The sequence below is a fragment of the Pithys albifrons genome, chromosome 1 (assembly GCF_047495875.1).
Source record: "Pithys albifrons albifrons isolate INPA30051 chromosome 1, PitAlb_v1, whole genome shotgun sequence".
NCBI lineage: Eukaryota > Metazoa > Chordata > Aves > Passeriformes > Thamnophilidae > Pithys > Pithys albifrons.
In genome coordinates this window covers 43,430,226-43,442,982 of record NC_092458.1, presented here as the reverse complement: position 1 = coordinate 43,442,982, position 12,757 = coordinate 43,430,226, and positions in this window count along the sequence as shown.

The following is a 12,757-nucleotide window of genomic DNA, read 5'->3' as shown; positions in this document are numbered from 1 at the left end:
CAGTGAAGAATTTTTTCCTAATACTTAATCTAAACCTAATTTCTTTCCCTCTTGTCCTGTTACTACATGCTCCTGTAAATATGTTACCCCGTCTTTCCTGTAAGTTTCCTTCAGGTGCTGGAAGGCCACAGGTCGGTCACCCTGAAGCCTTTTCCAGGCTGAACAATCCCAATTCTCTCCACCTTTTCCTGATAGGAGAGCTATTCAATCTCTCTAATCAATTTAGTGGCTTCCTCTGGGCTCACTCCAACAGGTCAGTGTTCTTCCTGGGACGTGGAATATCAGAACATGTTCCAGGGGAAACTCCCAAGGCATGAGCCCCCATTCCCCGCACCTCAAGTCCAGCTGCTCAGCCCATCCCGGCTGGATTCCCACACCTGGCATTGCCGCTGGGTTCCTGTGCTGCCCTCCCACAGGGTGAATCCCCTTGTCCTTGGCCCAAGGCGTTGCCTGTCAGCTCAGGCTGGATTTGCACAGCCCACGCAGCTGCAGCTTTGAGGCTGGCAAACAAATGAGGGCTGGGATAAACCCCCAAGCCTTGCAAGGTGCTATGTGGGTGATGCTTGATTAATGATGTCTGATGGAAGATTCTGATCCCTTTAAATTGAGGGGCCAAATTCACAAATGAAAATTGCCATCTGCCACCCGGCTTGTGCCAATGACTCTCCAAATTGCCGAGCTTCTTGTGTTGCGCTTTCTGGGCAGATGAAGAGCAGCTGTGAAGCAGTGCTGGTGGGATGGGAGGCTCCTAGGAGTCTGCTCGGTTGACCTCAGTCCCAGGATTCCTGTAGTTTCTTGTAAATGTGCCACAGCATGCTGAAAATTATAGACCTGAGTGGTTTAACATTGAGCCACATGATAAATGCTTATGATGCTGAGCAGCTAATTCAAACAACTGTAAAGTTGTGGATGCAATGATTAACAAGGAAAGTATCTTAGGCTGACACAGACACAGTTGCGTGGATGCATTTCAATTTGATATAGGTAAGTCGCTGCAAATAAAGCGAGGAAACTAATCCATGGTGACATTCCAGCATAGACAAGGCCTAGCGGATTTGGTGGTAACACAATCCTTGGGTAGCAAAGGAGGTTTGAATAAGGTGTGCTTGAAAAAGATTGAGAGTTTACATGTTGCAACCCCTTTCAGTAAACTTCAGGAAAAATTTTTATTGTCAAATGAAAAAAGAACCGTGTACCACAGAATGGAGATACCCTTAATTAATATAAGCTGGAATGCATGGACATCTACTGTGAGGAGATGCTTTCAGTCCTGTCATGACTAACCTGCCACTTAAGTAGAAGGGTGCTCAGAGAATTTTCTTCAAGAGAAATATAAAATTATTGAGTATTTTGAGTTTTAAGGAGAATCACTGGAGCCTGAAATTCCTCATGTGAGTTTATCATTCAGCCAGCAAGATACACAGGAATGCAACAAATCCCTTTATTTATCTTTCTTAGCTTTATTTTTATGTTGACTTTTATTGAAAAAATGTGAATAGACAATATAGAGAGTAGAAAGGCTAAATGCATAAAAGAGAAATCAAAAGCAAAGAAATAAATGCATCTTATATTTGACATGTGAAACTCTTTTAAACGAATCTGGGATAAAGCAGGAACCCTTTCAAAGGCCCGACTTCCACTGCTTCAAAAATGTCTGTGCTACTGGAAAGTGACCTGTTAGAGAACAAGCTCTGTTGGGATGAATATATTTTCTCTCAACCAAAAATAACTTGTAAAGCAGTTTATTTTTCTGAATAAGCTGCTAAAAGGAACATGTTTTCTGTGTAAGGAGGTTAAACTTATTTGTTTAGTGGATTTCTGCTGAAGTTGTATGCCTAGTCAGGGAAGGAATACTCAAAAAATTATTTGTAATCTAGCAGTGCCTGAGGTTTTGTTGAAATTTATGGGTTGATGTTACCAACTCTTCAGGGGTATGGAAAATACTTACTTCTGTAGTTCTGAGACAGAGATCTTGCAGAGCAAGGAGAAGGGAGCTGGAGGGGTAACAATGTACTGCAACTAAGGGGAGCTGAGAAATACCATGTAACTGCAGGAGATAAAAATGTTTAACAGGTTCAGGCTTTTGAACACCATGGTCCAGGTAGCATGATGGATAGTTTTGCAGGAGGGCTGGAGCCAGGATGAAATTTGTGGAATGCCTGGCATGCCTCTGCTGAGGCACTGGAGAATCAAACAAGCAGGCACTTTTTCAACAATTTGGCCACTGTTATTGGTAAATCTACAGAGAAAGGATGGGTTAAAACTTGAGAACCTAACCGAGAATGATCTCCCAGGATTAGGGCTTCATTTGTGAAATGCTTCAGCCACTTTGTTACCTGCTCTTGAAATCTTAGAAACCTTGAGATGATTAGTAGTGAAAATATGAAAATAGCATCCACCACAAAAATAAAAAGTTCTTTGATGAGAGGTTGAAAAGAACCAATAGAGGACAAGAGAAACTGATCAGAGCACTGAAGTGAGCCAATTAAGTCTTTTCTGCTTGATTCCTAAAGATGAATAAAATTACCATTTTTTTTTCTTAAAATAGGTAAGTGCCTATGTTTTGGATCTGTGCATGTTTCCCACCACATTGTGCAAAGAGAGCAAAGAGCAGGTGAGAGTGTGAAGTGTGTGTCTTCTTGGCTGATTAGCCCAGCTGATAAGTAATAAATAATGCAGTTGTATAATTTCTAATAATTTGGATATATATAATAAGTTTGGATGTGGGGCTTTATGACTTGAAAACTTAACTTGTAAGTAATTTTTGCACGTACACAAATAGATATAAACCACTGATATTTTAATTTTTGTTTTGTTTTGTCCTGCCATGTGGTGCCAAGCCAGGCTATCCACTCTCAGTGTCCACTTCTGCAACAGTGAAATCTGGTCAAGTTAGACTTGAAGAATTTCCTCCTTGAGAAACAAGACCGGATGGATCTTTAGCTTTTAAAAAGGTTTCCCAGGTGGTTTTACAGGATTTAGGGGAATAAAGAGTGAAATTTGTCTAAAAACATGTAAAGAATCATGGGATTCTAAGTACCTAAATTCAGACCTGTGGTTATTAAAACATACTACTTTCAGAAAGGGTGGAAACAGGTTCCCTCTGCTCAGGATTTTAGTGTTGACAAGCCCTGCAGAGTGGCAGCCTCACTAGCTCTTGTTGTGAGACACCATTTCAGGGTTTCACTGGCTGCCTGATGCCTTCTAGATGCCACTCAGATGTCATTCAGAGTAAATATGTAGCTCTCAGGTACCCCCTGTCTTTGCTGCCTGGGCACCATAGATTGTTCTTGCCACTTGCACTTTGAGAGTTTCCATGTGGCTTTCATTTTAAAATGTAAGAACATTTCATCTCTCTCTTTAAAACAGTGTTTTGGATTTTGGCTGTGGGAAAACATGTATTATCAGAAAAGAAATAAAAAGAATGGTAGAGGCCAGAAGATTAATCTCTGGCCATTGGGTAAGGGAACTAGGACAGAGAAAAAGAGTAACTTTGGTGATTATTAATAATGTTTGAGACTGACAGTCTTGTGTAAGCTTGGTGCAGTTAGTCTTCTTCACAAGAAATAGTAAAAGATGACAAATCATTTTACAGATGCAGCTTTCATTTTGAGTTTAACTGTGATAACTTTATCTCCTCTTAAAGAAGAATATACCTTCACTCAGGTTCCAGGATCCACAAAGGAAGTCAAAGTGACTAGCTCAGATGTAGACATTTTGCTCCTAGGCATCCAAAGTTCAGTGAGAAACCTCCCATTTTTCATGATCTCTTTTAGATTTTTTGATCTTGTGCTTTGAATACTTTCAATTTGTCTTGACATGTGTTAGCAGGGAGCCAAGCAAGTAAGTAGGTAATGCTGGTTTATACTTGAAATTGATGCAGCTTGAGTACTTGGGACATTAGGCTATGCACTTTTTGCCTTTTGAGGGTCATGAAAGAGGTTAATTTCCCATTAGACCCTTTTTCAGATGGATATTTTATCTAAACGGAATTACACTGGAATGATGTCTGAGAGCAGGAAGAAGCCCCAGAAGTATTGTGCTGTGCAGGCACTCTCTAACCCACCTGTGATGGTATGCCTCAGCCCAGGGCCCGTGGGCTTTTCAGGAGTCTCTCCAGCTGAAGGCTGGTTGCAATGAGCCTCGGGTCTACCAGGCAAGATCCTGACCATCGACAAGTGTTATGGATAAATAGACCATGCTTTGTGTTCTGTACTTATTTTATTTACAAGTACATACGGAGCCTTTGTGAAATAGGCTGTAACAGTGAAGAGGGGTGAGTGTTAGCTACTTTTTATGCATAGAAGATCTCTCTCTAACCCTTCTGTGTGCATAGATTTAACTGACTTAGGAGTCAGGGCTTCTGCAGGGAATATTTTCAAGTTTGGGCCATTATTCTGCAAGTTTTGGCAGCTACTTTATCTCTGACATTACTCCATACACCAGTGTTTAATGGTTTGATGTAACAGGCCTTGATTTAAATTGTGATTATGAAAGCCTTTCACTACACCTTGCGGTGCCTGCTGCCATGCCTTCTACCAGCTGAGAATCTGTCCTCCAGGGTTCATCAAGGAATAAGGCAAAACACTGCAACACACCAGAAAAGTTTAATAAAGTTACAGAGATTATAGAGATCCTGGTCTTGTCTTTTTTCTTTTCTTTCTTCTTTTCTTTCTTTCTTTTTTCTTTCTTTTTTTTTCTTTTCTTTCTTCTTTTCTTTCTTTCTTTTTTCTTTCTTTTCTTTCTTCTTTTCTTTTTTCTTTTCTTTTCTTTTCTTTTCTTTTCTTTTCTTTTCTTTTCTTTTCTTTTCTTTTCTTTTCTTTTCTTTTCTTTTCTTTTCTTTTCTTTTCTTTTCTTTTCTTTTCTTTTCTTTTCTTTTCTTTTCTTTTCTTTTCTTCTTTTCTTTTCTTTTCTCTTTTCTTTTTCTTTTCTTCTTTCCTCTTTTTTCTTTCCTCTTTTTTCTTTCCTCTTTTTTCTTTTTTCTCCCCTCCCCTCCCCTCCCCTCCCCTCCCCTCTCCTCTCCTCTCCTCTCCTCCCCTCCCCTCCCCTCCCCTCCCCTCCCCTCCCCTCCCCTCCCCTCCCCTCTCCTCTCCTCTCCTCTCCTCTCCTCTCCTCTCCTCTCCTCTCCTCTCCTCTCCTCTCCTCTCCTCTCCTCTCCTCTCCTCTCCTCTCCTCTCCTCTCCTCTCCTCTCCTCTCCTCTCCTCTCCTCTCCTCTCCTCTCCTCTCCTCTCCTCTCCTCTCCTCTCCTCTCCTCTCCTCTCCTCTCCTCTCCTCTCCTCTCCTCTCCTCTCCTCTCCTCTCCTCTCCTCTCCTCTCCTCTCCTCTCCTCTCCTCTCCTCTCCTCTCCTCTCCTCTCCTCTCCTCTCCTCTCCTCTCCTCTCCTCTCCTCTCCTCTCCTCTCCTCTCCTCTCCTTTCTCCCTGAGGCTGGAATTAACAGTGTAAAAATCGTAATGAGTGGGTTGTGCTGTGCAGTGCAGTTCATCTCCCTCATTCTCCCAGTCTCAAATGTTTACCAGCCATTCAGAGCATTCCTTAAAACCAGAGATTTATAATGAAAAGTGAGCCCTAATTGAATTTCTTCATTAGGAACTCCATCAAACAGATACAGAACACCTTACACCACCTTGTTTAAATTAGATTCATTTTTCTGATTAATTATTAAAAGGAAAGTTTAAAAAATCATAAAATCTTAAGTGCTATTAAAAATTGATCAGGAATGCATTTTTTCATTGACCCAGTTTGTATTTTTTTTAATTTTTTTTTGTCAAAGCTAATATATTTGAGTAGCTGCCTCAGACAGAAGTTTGTAATCATTTGGTCATCAGTCAATTAATCACAGCTTCATAAATATTGATCTCAGATTACATTTATTCCTCATTCTTGAAAGATAGTTTTTTATTAATTTAGGCTCACTCACATACATTGTGGTTTACGCTGAAATTATTTTTAAAAGTTCTATTAAAATTTAATTTGAGCAGCCAGCCAACAGTGCAGCCACTGCACATTGTGCCACCTTTTGGCAGGTTTATCACCTCCTCCTGAAAGGCCCTGAGCATTCACAGGTCATACTGCAGGGTTTGCTGTCTGGCATCTGTCATCTATAAACCTCTTCAGGTGAAAGTTGCACACCACTCATCCCAGGCAGAAGGAGTGATTTTTGAGTAAGTGTGAATTTTTCTGAGAGGAGAAAACAGGTCTCTGATGTTTCTTTTCCCACCCTCAGTGGCTGTGTCCTGAATCCTGGTAATGCAACGCAGGTCGTGATGTCTTCTTGATGGTCATACAGCACTTGGCTGCTCTTTGGCCTCTCCCAAACAAACAACAAGCCGTGTGAGATGATGTGTCGGTGGGTACATAAGTTGAATGTCCCTGGCCCTGCTGTAGTCCCTGTCATGAAGGTCATACATGACCTGATGACCCATGCCAGGACAGCAAGGGTACCAGTGACTGCTCTTGCAGGGCCTGCTACTGCATATCTTTTGCCTGGAAGTAAACCCAGTACCTCTGCAGAAGCTGCATTTATAAACATAAATTCTAAGGATTTTTAAAGTGAGATGCTGCAAGGAAATGCCAGGGCTCCTTGATCCCAAGCATTTGGAGTGGGCACAGTCCTTTTCATAGCAGGTTCATCACACCTGAAGCGGTACTGAAGCAGTGGAAGCAATGTTTATCATCATTCCTGGTGCAGTTGCAGCTAATAATCTCCATTTTGACAATTAAATATCTTTGTTTCTTTTTTTGTTTTGTTTTGGATTTTTGTTTTGATTATGTTTGATGATGTAGTTAAACAGAGATATGGACATATCAGCTATAAAACCACACATCTGAAAAGTGACTTGAAGCATTCACCAAGCAGAATGAATCTTTTCTACCCCATACTTTGTGTTTTACTTTGAATGCTGTACTTCACGCGTAAAACAACAAATTTCTTGATATGGCTTCTGCAGTACATTTGGGTTCTCTGTCCTTGCTCTGGTAAAAACAGCATGTTAAAGTCAACATTCCCTAAAATCTCACTTGACTGAGGACTTTGGAGTAGTGGGATCATGTAGCAACTGCTGTCTTTTACAACTCTGAAAAATTCTGTCTCATCTTTGATGTCTAGAATCAAAAGTAGTTGCCCATTGTTGTCACTTGAAAACCACATTTATTCTGTCACAGCCCTTCTGAAAGGCTCTGAAATACAGTTTCAAATCATGAGCAACAGAGCATCCTGGTGTGCTCCTCAGCATCAGTATGGAGTCATGCAGACCTCTGTTAGCATACCTTATTTTTGCTGACCGTGGATTTGTGTAATATGGAGACTCATTTTTGTGATTATCCATTAACCTAAGACTGAAAAAAGCTGATGTAATTTCCAGGGTCCTATTCCCCAATCAAATATATACTAAATTACCATTTGTTTGGCACATCCACAGAACTATTTTTCCCAAGTCCTCAAACACCTTTCTTTAAATATCAATCACACACAGTGCTTTTCTGCACTTTCCAAAACTTCATCCTATGTGCATCATGTCAGAAACAACATGTGCAGGGGGCATTCAGATAACTAATTTGTTTAACAGATAGCTGTGATGATATAAAATATTTCCACCTCTGAGCTGTTTGCTACCCATTTTTTCCTTATCTGATTGCTGCAGAGTCAAGCTTGTTTTTTGCTTTCATTGTCCATGAGCTATCAACATTCTGGACATAATTTGTTTGTTTTGCATTATGGCAAATCAAGAAGGGTATTATCTGCTATGGCACAGTCTTTTCCAGCAAAGAAATCCTATCACTTGTACTTAATGCTGTAAACTTAAAAAAATGCCTGTCTATTCTGTGTATGTTGTATTACCAGAAGTGGATTCTGAGTCCAGTTGCAGCTGACATCTTCAAACAGGAAGGATCCTAAGAGGTCCAATAAATATATCACCCTCTGACCAGTTCTTTGCAATAGTGTGGTGGTAGGAACCAGCTGTGTGTTTATCCAGTGATTTGACAGATGCTACTTTGAATGTGAGCACTGTGTTAACTTGCACTGAGCTCAATAATCCTGGACAGTCTTTCCTGGCAGAAAAGAAGAAAAGGAAAAGCTGCAAAGCAATATAGAGAGTTGACTGTAACAGTGCCCCAACTCCTCCTGGCTTTTTGCTGCAGACACCTGCAAAATGGCCCAATTGGAGTTTTCCCGCTGAAGTATTGTGTCACTAATTCACTGCTCAACAACTTTAATGCTTCTGAGAATGAATCTGGTATTTGAATGTAAGATACTAGTTTATGGAAATGCCTTTTTTTAAATTCAATGTCTCCCTAAACATGCAGTGTTCTTTTAGTCCAGAATATACAAAACTGGGTATTTTAATGAAAATGTTTGAACTTCATAATAATGTAAGAGAAAAACAATGCATCTTCTGTGAGTATATGCAATAGACACATCTATATTTTTAAATTTTTGCATTAATTGGATTAAATTGGTTAAATTCAGCTGATCTTTGAAAGCTTTGCCTGTTAAAAATGTAAAAAAGGATAATTTTGCATTTTGTTATCATATATGGTCATCCTTGGTTCAAAATCAGAGACCTCTGGAGTGTAGTGGTAACCAGGGCACTGTATATAGCTCCTTGCTGGACCAGACATTTGCTAGCAAGATATATAAGATGCTACAGATCCGAATCAGTCCTAGGTCTTTACTTTTTGACTTACCTCGGAAATTTGTATTCCCAGTTTCTCCATCTCTTCATTACAAGAGTGTTTAGCAAAGATATTAAATATTCAAGTAATTTTTCTTGTTGTCTATCTTGGTATGGTTACTGGATTAAAACAGAAACATCCCACCCCATTTTTGATAGTTGATGACAGATTGTCAGACATGACTTGAGAATGCTCTTGGGACACTGCAGTTCAGGTAAATGTACACTTAGCCTCTGAGGCTAGTTTTAGGAAAAACACAGTTAAGAAACAGACTGCTGTACAGATCTTAAATTGACAAGAGAGGAAGGGAAGAAAGGATGTAACATATAGAGAAGAGCAACAAAGGTGGTGAAGGGACTGGAGCATAAGTCCTATGGGGAGAGGCTGAGGGAGCTGGGGTTGTTTAGTCTGGAGAAGAGGAGGCTCAGAGGTGACCACATCACTGTCTAGAACTACCTGAAGGGAAGTTATAGCTAGGTGGGTGTTGGACTCTTCTCCCAGGCAGTCAGCAATAGAACAAGGGGGCACAGGCTTAAGCTCTGCCAGGGGAAATTTAAGTTGGATATCAGAAAAAAAAATCTTCACAGAGAGAGTAATCAGGCATTGGAATGGGCTGCCCAGAGAGGTGGTGGATTCACCATCCCTGGAGGTTTTTAAACTGAGATTGGACGTGGCACTGAGTGCCATGATCTAGTAAATGGACTGGAGTTGGACCAAGGGTTGGACTTGATCTTGGAGGTCTTTTCCAATCCAATCAATTCTATGATTCTGTGATTCTGTGATTGTCTTGGTTTGAGGGGAAAAACCAAAATGTTTACTCACAAGCGGGGGAGGGGGCCTCCTCCACAATAATCACGCCACTCTTTGTCAAATTTAAGAAAAGGAACTTTAATACAAGAAGGATAACTGTTCTTAACTGATATATATATCTATCTATATATCTATATCTATATCTATATATCTATATATATAGATATATATATAGATATATATATATATGTAGGTAGGTATAGTTATAACTATAAACAGATCAGAGCAAAACCGCTTCCCCAACGCCACAGGAAAGAAACAACAACCACAACAACAATCCCCATACCGGCAAATTTCCTGCTGGAGAAAAGTTATACTTATGGCAGTATGAGTGTCACAGCCCAGCTGGCTGCAGGGTGAGCTCCCAGTTGAATTCTGTCTCTCTCTCTGTGTCTCCTGCGTTCCAAATGAAGAAGGAAACTGGAAGCGACCAACCGCTGCATCACCTGAAAAGCAGCTGCAAGTTCTCTCTCCCAGATCGCTGCCCCAGCCGGGACGGGCAGGCTGCGATGCTGCAAATAGCGGTGAGACTGGAGCAGAGGCCGGGACCCCAGATGCAGGAACCAGGAGAACAACCGTGGCAAGGAGAAAAGAAGCTGCTCAGCAAGAAGCCACAGCAGTAGCCAGCAGTAGCCAGCAGCAGCAGCAGCAGCAGCAGCAGCAGGAGTCAGGAGCAGTTCGGGGCAGCCAGCAGAAGCCAGGAGACGGCCTCTCCGCTACCCAGCACACACACACTGAGCTACGAATGGAAAAGTGTCTCCAAAACCAAAAGAGACAACCTGATCTACGAATGGAAAAGTGTCCCCAAAACCAAAAGAGACAACCTGCCCCCACCCAACCGATCAAGAAAAAGACTGTAGCAGTTAACTACTTCTTTTTGTTAACTAATGACACGGGCAGTTAGTGGCAGGGGAGAGAATTTACATAATTCCAAACTACAACAGTGATATCAAGGAAATGCTGGAGTTTTTATAAGCTTTGTGTTGTTTTTTTGAATTTATCTGGGGCGTGGGGGAGTGTTGTACTGCGAGAAAAATGGAGAAACAGCAAAGAGAGAAGCGATTGGAATGAACAACCAATAAGGAGAGAGAGGGGCAAGTGAGAAAACTGCAGAGCTACTGTGATGATTTTATCACTATCCATCAATCTGGCTTGAATGGTGACTGCAGCTGTTCTTGACAGCTTTGCTCCTTGGCGAGCCCATCTCTGCAGCTCCCTCCACCCTTCTGTGCTCATGGGGGTGAAGGAGAAAGGGTCTTGGTGGCTATGAAAGGAGGCTCTCCCAGTATGCACGCTGTCTACAAGGAGCCCATAAAAATCCCTTTGAAGGGGGTGCAGGATGCACAATTTCCATCTTGTGTGTCTGAAGAATGAGTAAAAAAGTTTTTTAGATTCCTCTTCACCCAACAAAAAGATGTAGGTATCTGGGAGTCAGTGCAGAGAAACAGCTTTCTAGGACATGATGCATCATATCTTCAGATAAACATCCTACATAAATTTGATGAATTATATTCTTCAAATCCCTAGTTTTAATCCAGTGCCTATAGAGGGACCCTCGGGTAAGTTGGCAAGACGTTGTAGATGTGTCTTAAGGCTGCTGTGGCGAATCCCACACTTTGCATTAGAAAGCTGGGTGCCGAAACATCTGTGTTCCAATTCAATATGATTGACAAAAAAAGGCAAGTCTGACCAGTAACTAAAGAACTTGATTTCAATGACATTTCTGCAATCATATCCTAACTGCAGTGGGTTTTACATCCAGCTGTTTATTGTCTGAGTGGACACTAAGGCAGACTTGCTTACAATTCTGTTTTCCTGAAAGTAACCAGAGTCTTGCTTACTGACAAATCTACAAATGAACCATTTTGCCAGATATACTGCTCCAATAGATTTACTTGTGAGTCTCACTTGCTACAAAATATTCTTTGAAAAAGATTGCACTCTGGCAGTAAAATTTGTCTTTTGGAACTTTTTTCTACATAGTTTATTTACATTATTTATTTTATTTATTCAAGTATTTTCTGTTATTCAGAGAGACGGCTTTGGTAACTTTAAAGAGGGTAATAACATTAGTTGATGAATACATATTTTTGTTGATAGTCCTTGTATGAAAACTGGACAGCTATATCATCTGTGCTGAAATATATGGGTAATCAATTTGCTAAGTGCAATCAGGAAAAATCAAGGACTATTTATGTCTGGACTTGGTTTAGATTTACTTGTTAAAGTTCACTGTAGAAAGTCAAGTAAGAACTGTGATCTTAAAATGTTCTGAAAAATCCCAAATTTCACTGGAATCGAAGACTGAGGAGGCAGCCTGCAGTGTCTGTGCCTGAAGACCCCTGTGCTCAGGGTTGCTACTGACTTCAGAGGGAATTTTGCCTGAGTACAAAGAGATGATCAGGAACTAAGAATAGAAGCAGAGGCAATGGTACAGTTTCATATAAAAATGAAGCTTATAAGTACTATAAAATGTTGTAGGTTTATTTTTGTTTGGGTGGCTGGTTGTGCTTTGTTTTGTTTCCTTTTTTTTAAAATTTTTTTTTCTGTTATAAGCTACAGGTATTTTAGATTCAAACTGTACACCTTCAAGCTGGAAGGAGAATGATACTTAATAACTGATAACTTAATAGCACATCTAAATGTCTTTTAAAAGACTTCAATTTACCTATTAAGACCATATAGACTGACTGTTAATTTGACGGAATATCCATGTTCCCTGAATTTAGGGCTATAAAAATTGTTCATCTGCTAAGTCACAGGCCATTTAATTTTGGATGCATCATTGCCAGTTGGTTACAGTAATTAGCATTCTCTGTATTGTAGCAGCTCCCCTGAAGGTATGCTAAGTAGGGTTACACTTCTGTATGGAAACATAAGCAGCCTTGTGCAAATGAGCCTGGCCACCCATCTTAGAGACAGAAGCCATAGCTACAGCTTCTTGGCTCAGGGTGCCCTATATGCCCACCTGCAGATCTTATTTACTGGTTATTAATGACGTAAAGTGTAGGCAGCTGTGAAAGGCACAGCATGGCAGTTTAAAGCCTCTGCTCCAAACTATTTGCTCAGCCTTGTCATTTCTTTGAATGACACTTAATTTCCTCCCTTTCTTACTTTTTTTTAAAATATTCCCCTTTATACTCTTTTTTAATGAAGTTATTGGACAGAAATGAATTCTATGGATGTAAATTGTCTATATCTTTCTCTCTCCATATATACATATAAAATATGAGAACTGAGGCATAGCATTTGCTAACATGGTTACTTTCCAC